This window comes from Lithobates pipiens, unplaced genomic scaffold (genome assembly GCF_037356315.1).
Source record: "Lithobates pipiens isolate NorthernLeopardFrog02 unplaced genomic scaffold, aLitPip1_a1.2 Scaffold_8, whole genome shotgun sequence".
NCBI classification, from domain to species: domain Eukaryota; kingdom Metazoa; phylum Chordata; class Amphibia; order Anura; family Ranidae; genus Lithobates; species Lithobates pipiens.
Window position 1 is genome coordinate 479,537,939 of NW_027507903.1, and position 12,140 is coordinate 479,550,078.

A 12,140-nucleotide genomic window follows, 5' to 3' on the forward strand; every position below is an offset into this window, starting at 1 on the left:
ATCCAGATGTACCTAATAACGCTCACGTCTGGATTATCTCACCCTCCAGCATCACTATGCAAAAAGTAGAAAATGCTATGCTTCTGAACTTCTACTGTTTTGATTACAGTCCCCTTGGAATATTACACCCTGGCCCCAACATGGCCTTCCATATTGTAGAAAATAAATTGTTACTGGCCCCTTCACCAGCTTGTGAAATATGATTAGTCAAGTTCATACCATGCTGTCACTAGGGATGAGCTGAACACCCCCCTGCCACCAGAACCTGCGAACGGACCGAAAATTTGCGCAAACTTTAGAACCCCATTAAAGTCTATGGGACTCGAACGTTCGAAATCAAAAGTGCTAACTTTAAAGGCTAATATGCAAGTTATTGTCCTAAAAAGGGTTTGGGGACCCAGCTCCTGCCCCAGGGGACATGTATCAATGCGGGACTGATTTTAATGATGCTTAAAGTAAAAAAACAGTGAAATATTCCTTTAAATATAGTGCCTGGGGGTGTCTATAGTATGCCTGTGAAGTGGTACATGTCCCTTGTTTAGGACAGTCCCTGCACAAAATGACATTTCCAGCGGGAAAAAAGTAATTTAATACTGCTTATGGTTTTAATGTAATGTCTGGTCCCGGCAACATGAATGAAAATCATTGAGAAAAATGGCATGGGTACCCCCCTGCCCATTACCAGCCCCATTGGGTCTTGTATGGATATTAAGGGGAACCCTCTACCCAAATTAAAAAAAGGATAGGCGTGGGGCCCCAGGCCCTATAGACTCACAGCAGTATACAGGCGCTGCAAACAAGACAGGGACTATGTAGGTTTGTTGTTAAGTAGAATCTGTTTGTAATTTTGAACTGGTACATTTTTAACGTGTAGCTCCAGTCAAAAAAACTATTTCTAAGCTTTTTGGAAAACATAGGGAAGGATTATCACCCCTGTAACATTTTTTTTCCGTCTGTGCACCTCTTCAGAAGATTCCACCTCACATTCTGTCCCAATGACCAATGTTTTTTGAAAATTTGGGTTTTTTAGTAAAACAAGGATTGGAATAAAGCATCAGTGGAGAGGAGACGTGTTTTTTCCCATATCAACTCTTACAGGAGAGAATTTCCCTTCCTAGGTGTAGATTTCATCTCACTTCCGGTTGTCTCCTTCCTCCTTGCAAGTAAGAGACGTTTGTAAGATGGATGTTTGAAAGTAGGGGCCTACCCTATAGGCTCTGCAGAAATTTGGGTGTTGGTGTTGCCACAACACTGTAAGCCCTCACAGTAATTCTTGGTGGGCGCTGGAACAGGCTCTGCTGTGAAATATTATATCAAGAATTGTAATTACATGCACCTGTTGAACAGGGGCACAAAAATTGGGCCTTAGGCACTTGTGCCACAACACTGCAACACCCCACAGAAACTCTAGTTGGAGAGCAGAAATGAACCCTCCTGCAAAATATTGCATCAATATTATCAAAAATTGTAATTACACCCCCCCCGTTAAACAGGGGCTGAAAAATTGGGCCTTAGGCACTGGTGCTGGTGCCACAACACTGCAACCCCTCACAGATACCCTAGTTGGAGCACAGGAATGAGCCCTGCTGCAAACTATTGCATCAAAAATTGTAATTGCACGCCCCTGTTAAACAGGGGCTGAAAAATTGGGCCTTAGCCACTGGTGGCAGCACCCAGAACCAAAAATGTTCTTCCAAGCTATCAGGGGATCATCGAGGAGGAAGAGGATAGTAACTCAGCATAACAGGATAGTCAATCAGCATCAGCATATGCAGTCTTGAATGGATCTGGCATTTAAAAAAATATATATTTGGTTACATCAACTTCAGGTGCTTGGTAGCTGGTGGTGATCCAAGACTGATTCATTTTTATGAAGGTCAGACGATCAACCGCGTAGGTGGACAGGCGCACCCTGTGATCAGTTACAAATCCTCCAGCAGCACTGAATGTGCATTCCGAAAGAACACTGGATGCAAGACAGGCCAGTAGGTCAATTGCATACTGTGCAAGTTCTGGCCGGTGAACCATCCTCAAGACCCAGTAACCCAGAGGATTTTTGGTGGCAAGGGTGTCCAAGTCTGATCTTGCCCCTAGGTATTCCTGCACCATGTAAATCAGACGCTGGCGATGGTTGCTGGAACTGATAATACCTTGGGGCTGCGGACTAAAAAATTGTCTGAATGCATCGGTCAGATGGCCACCTTCTCCACCGCTCCTTCTGTGACTGACCAAAGCCTCAGCAACACGTTGTCCAGGACCAATTGTAACCTCCCAGTCTCTGGGAACGCGCTGCACAGACCTTTCTGCTGCGGCCTCCCAAAGATGTCTCATCCTCTGCTCCCTCTGCGACGGCAAGTTAAGGTCCGCAACCTTACCCTTGTACCATGAATCAAGGAGAGTTGCCAGCCAGTAATGATCCCTCTCCTTGATCCGATGAATATGAGGATCCTTCCACAGGCTTTACAGGATCAGGGAGGCCATGCAGTATAGGTTAGCTGAGGCATTCGGTCCGGAGTCCTCTGGGTCACTAAGGACGACATGATCCGCAACTACCTCCTACCAGCCACGTACAAGTCCACGGGTTTCTTGGGACTGTAAGTCATCCCTAAAAGACTGCTTTTAATGTGCCAGGCTCCACCTCCATGCTGACACAATCCTCCTCCTCATCCTCTTCCTGTGTGATCGGCGGGCCAGCAGGAACACTGTCTTAATAAAGGGGGCCTTCAGAGGCAAGGAAGTCCTCCTCTTCCTTCCTCTGTTCTGCCTCAAGTGTCCTGTCCATTATTCCACGCAGTGTGTGCTCCAACAGGTGGACAAGAGGGACAGTGTCACTGATGCATGCACTGTCACTGCTCATCATCCTCGTGGCCTCCTCAAATGGTGACAGGACTGTGCATGCATCCCTGATCATGGCCCACTGGCGTGGGGAAAAAAATCCAAGCTCCACTGATCCTGTCCTGGTGCCGTAGTCGCACAGGTACTCATTAATGGCCCTCTGCTGCGTGTGCAGCTGCTGCAGCATGGCCAATGTTGAGTTCCACCTAGTGGGCATGTCACAGATTAGGCAGTTGTTGGGCAGGTTCAATTCCTTTTGGAGGTCAGGCAGCCGAGCACAGGCATTATATGATCGGCAGAAATATACACAGACTTACCTGGCCTGCCTCAGGACATCCTGTAAGCCCGGGTACCTGCCCAAGAACCGCTGCACAACCAAGTTAAGGACGTGAGCCAGACAGGGCACATGGGTCAGTTGTCCCTGTCGGAGGGCGGAGAGGAGGTTGGTGCCATTGTCGCAAACCACCATTCCTGGCTTAAGCTGGTGTGGTGTCAACTGCCTCTCAGCCTGCCCCTGCAGAGATGACAGAATCTCTGCTCCAGTGTGGCTCCTGTCCCCCAAGCACACCAGCGCAAGCACAGCATGGCATCTTTTTGCCTGCGTACTCGCATAGCCCCTTGAACACCTACGGAGCACCGCTCGTTCCAAAGACAAAGCACACGAAGAGGCCATGGAGGAAGGAGAAGAGGAGGGGGTGGAGAAGAGAGGTGTATAACAATCACCAGTAGTAGCATTTTGTAGGCGTGGTAGCGAAACAACCTCCAACACTATTGTACCTTGTCCTGCATCCTTCCCAGCTGCCAGAAGAATCACCCAATGCGCCGTGAAAGATAGGTAACCTCCCTGTCCATGCTTGCTGGACCATGAGTCAGCGGTATTATGCACCTTACCGCTGACCGCCCTGTCCAGCGAGGCATGGACATTGCCTTCCACATGCAGGTAGAGAGCAGGAATCGCCTTCCGTGAGAAAAAGTGGCGTTTGGGAACCTGCCACTGAGGAACCGCACATTGCACAAACTCACGGAAGGAGGCAGAGTCTACCAACTGAAAAGGCAGCAGTGGAAGTGCTAGCAATTTAGCCAAGCTAGCATTCAACGGCTGGGCATGTGGATGGCTGGGAGTGAACTTCTTTTGATGGTGCAGCAGCTGGGGCAGGGAAATTTACCTTGTACAATCAGACGTCGGTGTACCGATAGCAGATTGCCCACAAGTACCTGGCTGTGACACACCTAATTCTACACCTTCATTCCTCTCAGTGCAGGTTTCAGAGAGGACTGAAGGTATAATGGGGTTGGAGATCCCAGCTGATGAGGAGCAAGGAGGTCAAGCATGTGGTGCCCAAGTGGCTGATGTTTTGGCCACGCGAGATACGCTTGAGACATATGTTGCAAATAGCAGCGGTGCGATCTGATGCACTTGTCTCAAAAAAGGCCCACACCAAAGAACTTTTGGAATAATGCGCAGAGGCAGCACCCTGCGCTGTGATGTAGTGGGTGTGCTGCCCTTACCTGGTCCCTGGAGGGCATCCTGCCTAGTTGGAGATGTGCCTCCTCCTCCTCCTCTCTCCTATCAGGTACCCACGTGAAGTCGATGACCTTATCATCCCCTCCCTCATCATCAGAGCCTTCAAAACGCTGGGCATTCTCATGGAGCATGTACCTAACACTGTGCTCAAACAGTTCCGGGGACTCTTTAGGAGGACATGGTGGGGCTAGGGAAGGAGTGACTGATGCCATTGAGACGAGGTAAGAGTCCACGTTGGCAACTGCTTTGCCAGTACCCTAAGTCTGGGTGAGAGAGGATGAGGACAGCTTGGTCATCCACTCTCCCAAGTTTTCGGCATGTTGCAGCTCAACACGTCCAGCTGCTGAAAATAAGGACAAGCGTGTCCCATGGCCACATGCTGATGAGGATGCACCGTGTCCACGACCAGCACTGTTGCTTCTAGACCCAGAGCCTGCTTGCCCTCTTTTATTGGCTCGTGACTGTCTGCCTCTCCTTGTTGGCCTTCCAGACATACTAATGGCCTGCAGGAAGATGTAGCCGCACAAAGCTGGGACATATATAGTGATTATACTGCAGCTAGCAGAATCAACTGCCTGCCTGTAGTATTATTACTATGAGAACAACAGCAATTGGGTTAGCTTTAAGTGCACACTGTGCAGATGACACAGTACACTGACTGTAATTACTGCAGCTGCCTCCGGTATAGGATCAGCAGAACACAAGCAATAGGGGTAACTTTAAGTGCACACTGTGCAGATGACAGTACACCGACTGTAATTACTGGAGCTGCCTGCGGTATAGGATCAGAAGAACACCAGCAATTGGGGTAGCTTTAGGTGCACACTGTGCAGATGACACAGTACACCGACTGTAAATGCTACAGCTGCATGCGGATAGGATCAGCAGAACACCAGCAATTGGTGTAGCTTTAGGCACACACTGTGCAGATAACACAGTACACAAACTGTAATTACTGGAGCTGCCTGCGGTATAGGAAGGGGGGCACAGTGGTGTAGTGGTTAGCACTCTCGCCTAGCAGTAAAAAGGGTCACTGGTTTGAATCCCAACCACGACACTACCTGCCTGGAGTTTGCATGTTCTCCCTGTGCCTGCATGGGTTTCCTCCAGGTACTTTGGTTTCCTCCCACACTCCAAAGACATGCAGGTAGGTTAATTGGCTTCTGTCCCAAATTGGCCCTAGTATATGAATGGGGACCATGGAGTGTGGTCTCCTTGATTGTAGGGACCAATGTGAGTGTGCAATGTACAGGGATAGGGACAATTGTAGACACTCACTCAGGTTGAACTGGATGGACTGGTGTCTTTATTCAACCTTACTAACTATGTAACTATAGGATCAGAAGAACACCAGCAATTGGGGTAGCTTTAGGTGCACACTGTGCAGGTGACACAGTACACCAACTGTAACTGCTACAGCTGTCTGCAGATAGGATCAGCAGAAAACCAGTAATTGGGGTAGCTTTAGGTGCAAACTGTGCAGATGACACAGTACACCGACTGTAATTGCTAAAGCTGCCTGCAGATCGGATCAACAGAACACCAGCAATTGGGGTAGCTTTAGGCGTACACTGTGCAGATGATACACTACACAGACTGTAATTACTGCAGCTACCTGCCTGTGGCATAGGATCAGCAGAACACCAGCAATTGGGGTAGCTTTAGGTGTACACTGTGCAGATGACACAATACACGACTGTAATTACTGCAGCTGCCTGCCTGTGGTATAGGACCAGAAGAACACCAGCAATTGGGGTAGCTTTAGCTGTACACTGTGCAGGTAGCACAATACACCAACTGTAATTGTTACAGCTGCCTGTGATATAGGACCAGTAGAACACCAGCAATTGGGGTAGCTTTGGGTGTACACTGTGCAGGGGGCAACAATACACCAACTCTAATTGCTACAGCTGCCTGTGGTATAGGACTAGCAAGAACAACAGCAATTGGGGTAGCTTTGGGTGTACACTGTGCAGGTGGCACAATACACCGACTGTAATTGCTGCAGCAGCTGCCTGTGGTATAGGACCAGCAGGACACCAGCAATTGGGGTAGCTTTAGGTGTACACTGTGCAGGAGGCACAATACACCGACTGTACAGTGCTGTGATTGGCCAAGCATTTGCGTCATAGTGCATGCTTGGCCAATCAGCCAGCAATGCACTGCGATGCCGCAGTGAATTATGGGCCGTGACGCGCCACTCGAATTTGGCGCGAACAGCCCATAACGTTCGGAATTCGCTGAACGGGCGAACGGGCGATGTTCGAGTCGAACATGGGTTTTACTTGAACGTGAAGCTCATCCCTAGCTGTCACTGATATATGACAATGACACAATCAGCCTCACCCTGCCCAAAATTTTTCCAACTTGAGGGACCACAATCTAAGTGCCAGCAGACTGAGAGTGATCATCACTGGGTTTAACTAAGGAATATACTCTTTACTTTGCCCTATCAGCTGACAATTTTACCACTTTCAAAGAGTGTTTAACCACTTCAGCCCCAGAAGATTAGGCTGCTCAATGACCAGAGCACTTTTTACAATTTTGCATTACACTGCTTTAACTGGTAATTGTTTGGTCATGCAATGTTGTACCCAAATGAAATTTGCGTCCTTTTATCCCCACGAATAGAGCTTTCTTTTGATGGCATTTGATTGCGATTTTTATTTTTTGCGGTATAAACAGAAAAAGACAGAATTAAAAAAAAAAAAGATATTTTCTACTTTTTGTTATAAGAAAAATCGAATAAACTCAATTTTAGTCATACATTTAGGCCAAAATGTATTCAGCCACATGTATTTGGTAAAAAAAAAAAAAAAAATGTCAATAAGCGTATGTTTATTGGTTTGTGCAAAACCAATGCGTTATAGCATCTACAAACTAGGGTACATTTTCTGGAATTTACGCAGCTTTTATTTTATGACTGCCTATCTCATTTCTTGAGGTGCTAAAATGAGAGGGCAGTACAAACCCCCCCCCCTCCCAAATGACCCCATTTTGGAAAGTAGACACCCCAAGGAAATTGCTGAGAGGCATGTTGAGCCCATTGAAAATATTATATTTTTTTGTCACAAGTGATTGAAAAATGACAAAATAAAATACACAAACTGGTCACTAAATGATATGTTACTCACACATGGCATGGTTATATGTGGAATTATACCCCAAAAAATATATTCTGCTGCTTCTCCTGAGTACAGGGATACCACATGTGTGAGACTTTTTGGGAGCCTAGCCGTGTACAGGACCCTGGAAACCCAAGAATCGCCTTCAGGATTTTTGATTTCACTCCTCACTACCTATCACAGTTTCGAAGGCCATAAAATGCCAAGATAGCACAAAACCTCCCCCAAATGACCCCATTTTGGAAAGTAGACACCCCAAACTATTTGCTGAGAGGCATGTTGAGTCCATGGAATATTTTATATTTTGCCACGAGTTGCGGGAATATTACATTTATTTATTTATTTTTGCACAAAGTTGTCTCTAATCATATATTGCTCAAACATGCCATAATTATATGTGGAATTGCACACCCAAAATACATTCTGCTGCTTCTCCTGAGAATGGGGATACCACATGTGTGAGACTTTTTGGGAGCTTAGCTGTATACAAATCACGAAAACCAATCACCGCCTTCAGGCTTTCTAAGGGTGTAAAATGGTGACTTTACTCCTCACTACCTATCACAGTTATGGAGGCCCTGAAATGTCCAGATAGCACAACAAGGCTGCAAACTGTTGATTGAAGTGGTTTATGAAGGGCCGAATTTTGTAATGCCAATCAAATCCAGGGTCACCCCGAGGACGACAGAGTTCATTATCATTGAAGTGCATGAACCGCAAGATCTGCTCATATTCAGTCCTGGTCAGACAGAGAACACGGGCATATGGTGAATTGGGTCAGTAGACCAATATGACCACAACTCACTCTTTTTAGTTATGCCCATGAGGGGGGATAGGCCCAGGAAGGTCTTAAATTCTGAGACCTTAATAGGTCTCCAATCTCTGGCAAGGGTCAACTGGGGATTAGCGGCGATGAATTGACCAGCATACAAATCGTTTGGGTCCACATTAGATCTATAGAGATCTTCCGTGAAAAACAGCGAATAAAAATCAAGTAACGTAAAATCAACTGTTTCCACCAGAATTCCGGGTTGGCCAGTGAATGGGGGAAGTATGGGTGCTGCAGAAGTGATGGGCTCCCAATTAGGATTGACAAAAGCAGCAGGAAGGGCACTATGGATTGTGTTTGTCTTCTTCTTGGTGGCTGCGGGACACTACTCATGCTAGCCACCTCACCAGCGTGAACTGCACTTATGGGATTCGCCAAGTCACCAAGTGTTACTGCAGTGCTGGACGTATGACCAGGATGACCAGGATGTACTAGGCCGCTGGTGCTTGCCAGTTCACCAGAAAGATAAGCGTCACTAGTACCGGCTCTCTGCTCCATACGAGAGCCCTATGGTCTTTGCACCTCACCACAGGAGAAGAACGGGGTCGGGTATGCCTGACCTTGACAGGGACCACTACTCCATAGTCAGAGTTATCTGTCAGGGTGCTGCCTACCGGTTCGTATTCTGAGCCTGAATTTGACAGATGGGTGACTTCCTCTTCACTATCTGTCATGCTCAGAAATGCGTAGGCCTCTTCATTACTGTACTTTCAATTTGACATTTTGGTCTCTAAATTTACTGGTACAGTACTGAGACTTACAGGAAAAAGAGCTCCTGGTTGTCAGTGACTGCTTCAAAAGCTACAAAAAAAAACTGTTAGTGTGCGCAGGGATCTGGCCTGACTCTGCGATAGCTGCAGTTGTATGTTTAGTGTTTTTGTAAGTGACAGTGATCGATTGATACTGCACTTGGGTGGACTGGACTGGGCTGGGAAGGGCGGAGGAGCTAAACGCAGGTGCTAGCAGGTATCTAGGCTGATCCCATTAATACTGCATTTCTGGGAACCCTAAACTGCTGGGGACGCTAGTATAGATCTGATCAGATCAGATATTGATCCGTTCAGACACTATTCTACTAAGGGAAGTGTATGGTACGTGCGTGGGTGTTAGCGCTACTGGCACTAATCTGATGCTGCCTGGGGCGATGCAGATCCTATATGACACTAAAACCTAATTGATATCACCTGCCGGATGATCAGGGGGTTAAATCTTTATTTAGGTAATATACGGCGGGTACCCAGAGGACGACTGTTTAGTTGAAACGCGTCGGGTGGACCCCCTTACAGACATCACTACTTTCTGACTATGTTATTACGATTGAACCAAATGTGAGTGTAATTTTATTATTATTTTTTAATAAATTGGATGTTAAAACGGTATCACACTATGCTAGTTTTCTACTTCCATGGTCTTTGATACCTGAGCCCCCTATTTTCGTGGGATGAGCACTATAGAAGGATCACTACGGATGATTTCATGACCTGAAGACTTGCGGGAGATTACATACTAGATGTATGATATTCTGGTTTGCTAACCTACAGGCCCATATGACTCGAGAGGCGTAAGCCTTCCTCTGAGTCCACGTCATTTGGTAAGCCTCCTCTCCCCTTCTTTATCACGGTGGTGGTGGTATTATTTTACACATCAGAAGTTGAATTTCACCTTTTTTCACGTCACCTCAAGTTTGGAATTGTGATTGATATTACACATTTCAAGGACTGTTAGACGTTCACTTGATGGACTGTATATGTTAAATTAATTTTATTTACTTTAACCTTTTGTGTGCATGAGGTTCATGCACTCTTCCACCTGGGAGTAAGATCTCTTGATATACAACGGAATTTACACATATATTCTTTTTTTGAAGTGTATGTAATTTTCTTTGCTTGAATTAGTGCCTTACTGGTTCATGTGGTTTGTTGCCACCTAAGCGCTACACTTTTTTGTTTTAAAATTTACGGTGGGTGCCCTGACGCTATAAAAATCTGATTGTCGCAGCCACCTAGGCGACGTATAGTTACGATGCTTTGGGCAGTATAACTACGGTGGCTGGTCTGGAACTGGTTAACAATGGAAAAGGTAAAATAGTACAAATAAAATGCAGCGCTACCTCTGCAAGAGCAGCTGGTAGATTTGGTCCTATTTCCCCCCTTGGAACACACACGCAGCCAGGCACACAACAGTCTAGGGCAGGGGTCTTCAAACTGTTTAACCAGGCGGCCAGTTCACTGTCCTTCAGACTTCAGGGGCAGGATCAATGCAGCCTCACCAGTGCCCAGCAACTTAGCCTGACCAGTGCCTAGCAATGCAACCTGACCAGTGCCTAGCAATGCAGCCTGATCAATGCCCAGCAATACAGCCTCACCAGTGCCCAGCAACACAGCCTGACCAGTGCCCAGCAACGCAGTCTGACCAGTGCCCAGCAGCACAGCCTGATTAGTGCCCAGCAGCACAGCCAGCTTCACCAGTGTCAAGCAATGCAGCCTGACCAGTGGCCAGCAATGCTGCCTTACCAGTGCCCAGCAATGCAGCCTGACCAGTGTCCAGCTATGCAGCCTTACCAGTGCTCAGTTGTGCAGTCTGACCTGTGCCCAGTATTACAGCCTTACCAGTGCCCAATAATGCAGCCTTCTATGATGTGAAAAAAAACAAAGTGTAGCGCTAAATATAACAATATAACAGCAATAAACTGAAACAATAAATATGTGAAAACATATAAACATGTGTTGTAAATGTACAAGGTGAAAGTCCATTGTTCACATGTGTGAATGGAAAAAAACAGCGAATGTAAAAAATTCAAATGAGCTTGAAAACAACTCCTGAGGAGGTGTGTCCATATTATACGTGACATGTGAATCCTCAATAAAATATGATGGAAATGCAAACAATATAAAACTGGCTGTAAAGCAGTGGAACAAGGAAATCTATTGTCAAAAGAATGTGGATGGGAACTCTTACCAGATGGGGTGGACCCAATTACCAGTGGTAGTGGGTCAATCAGGCTTTTAAGGCCGAACACCTCAGAGTTAAGTGTTGGCAGGAAGATGGTCACTCCAAATGGGGTAGTTCCACGCCTCAGCAGCAGGGACCAAAACGGAGTTTCAGAGGTTCAGATAGCTCTCCAAAAAAGCATGAAACCTCCACCCAACGGGGGAGACGCCTGGGAGCCGATGGTAGATGCAGGGTAGGCTCAATGAAACCGGAATAGAAATAGGGAAAAAATGGAGAAGCTCCATATAGTGAGGGTCAAAAACTGAGAGGTTTATTTATTTATTTTTTAGCGTCACCCTTAGAGGGTGTGGCGAAATCCAGTTTGAGTGTGGATACCTGCTGTTTCAGGGAATCTACGTCTAAGGCAATTTTCTTTAGTATTGTTTGTATGGCGGACAGAGCCAGTTGCCTCAGCATCTTCCTGTTCCCTTGCAACCGCATCTACCACAATGTCCTGGGAAGAGATGGCGGGTTGTACTCTGATTCGCTATTGCATGGGCTTCCTGACTGGGTCTGCCTTTAGTCCTGCCATGAACTGACATCTCCAGGATTTCTGCACAGCCATGTGCATCCTTCTTTTCCAGCTGTTTTCAAAGGTTCTGGAGTGCCAGCGCAAAGTATGTGAATCCTCCTGCTGTCTCCAGACAAAGAATCTGCACCTCAGCTTAGGACCATCACGTTTTCTCTGAACAGACCCTCTAGGTGTGTCACGATTTTCTCTAGTGTGGCCTTGACCTCTTCCAGGCAGAGCCATCACCACCTGTCAGACATTAATCTCCAAGGAGTTAATGTATAGTTCTGTGATCAGCCGAGTGCGAACCTGGTAACCAATCCT

At 46.6% G+C, this 12,140-nt stretch overlaps 1 protein-coding gene across 1 annotated transcript in view; it reads left to right on the forward strand.

The window, feature by feature from the left end:
- Positions 1 to 12,140, forward strand: part of LOC143962232 (uncharacterized) — a 148,765-nt gene that overhangs the window by 13,914 nt on the left and 122,711 nt on the right. The window lies entirely within an intron of this gene.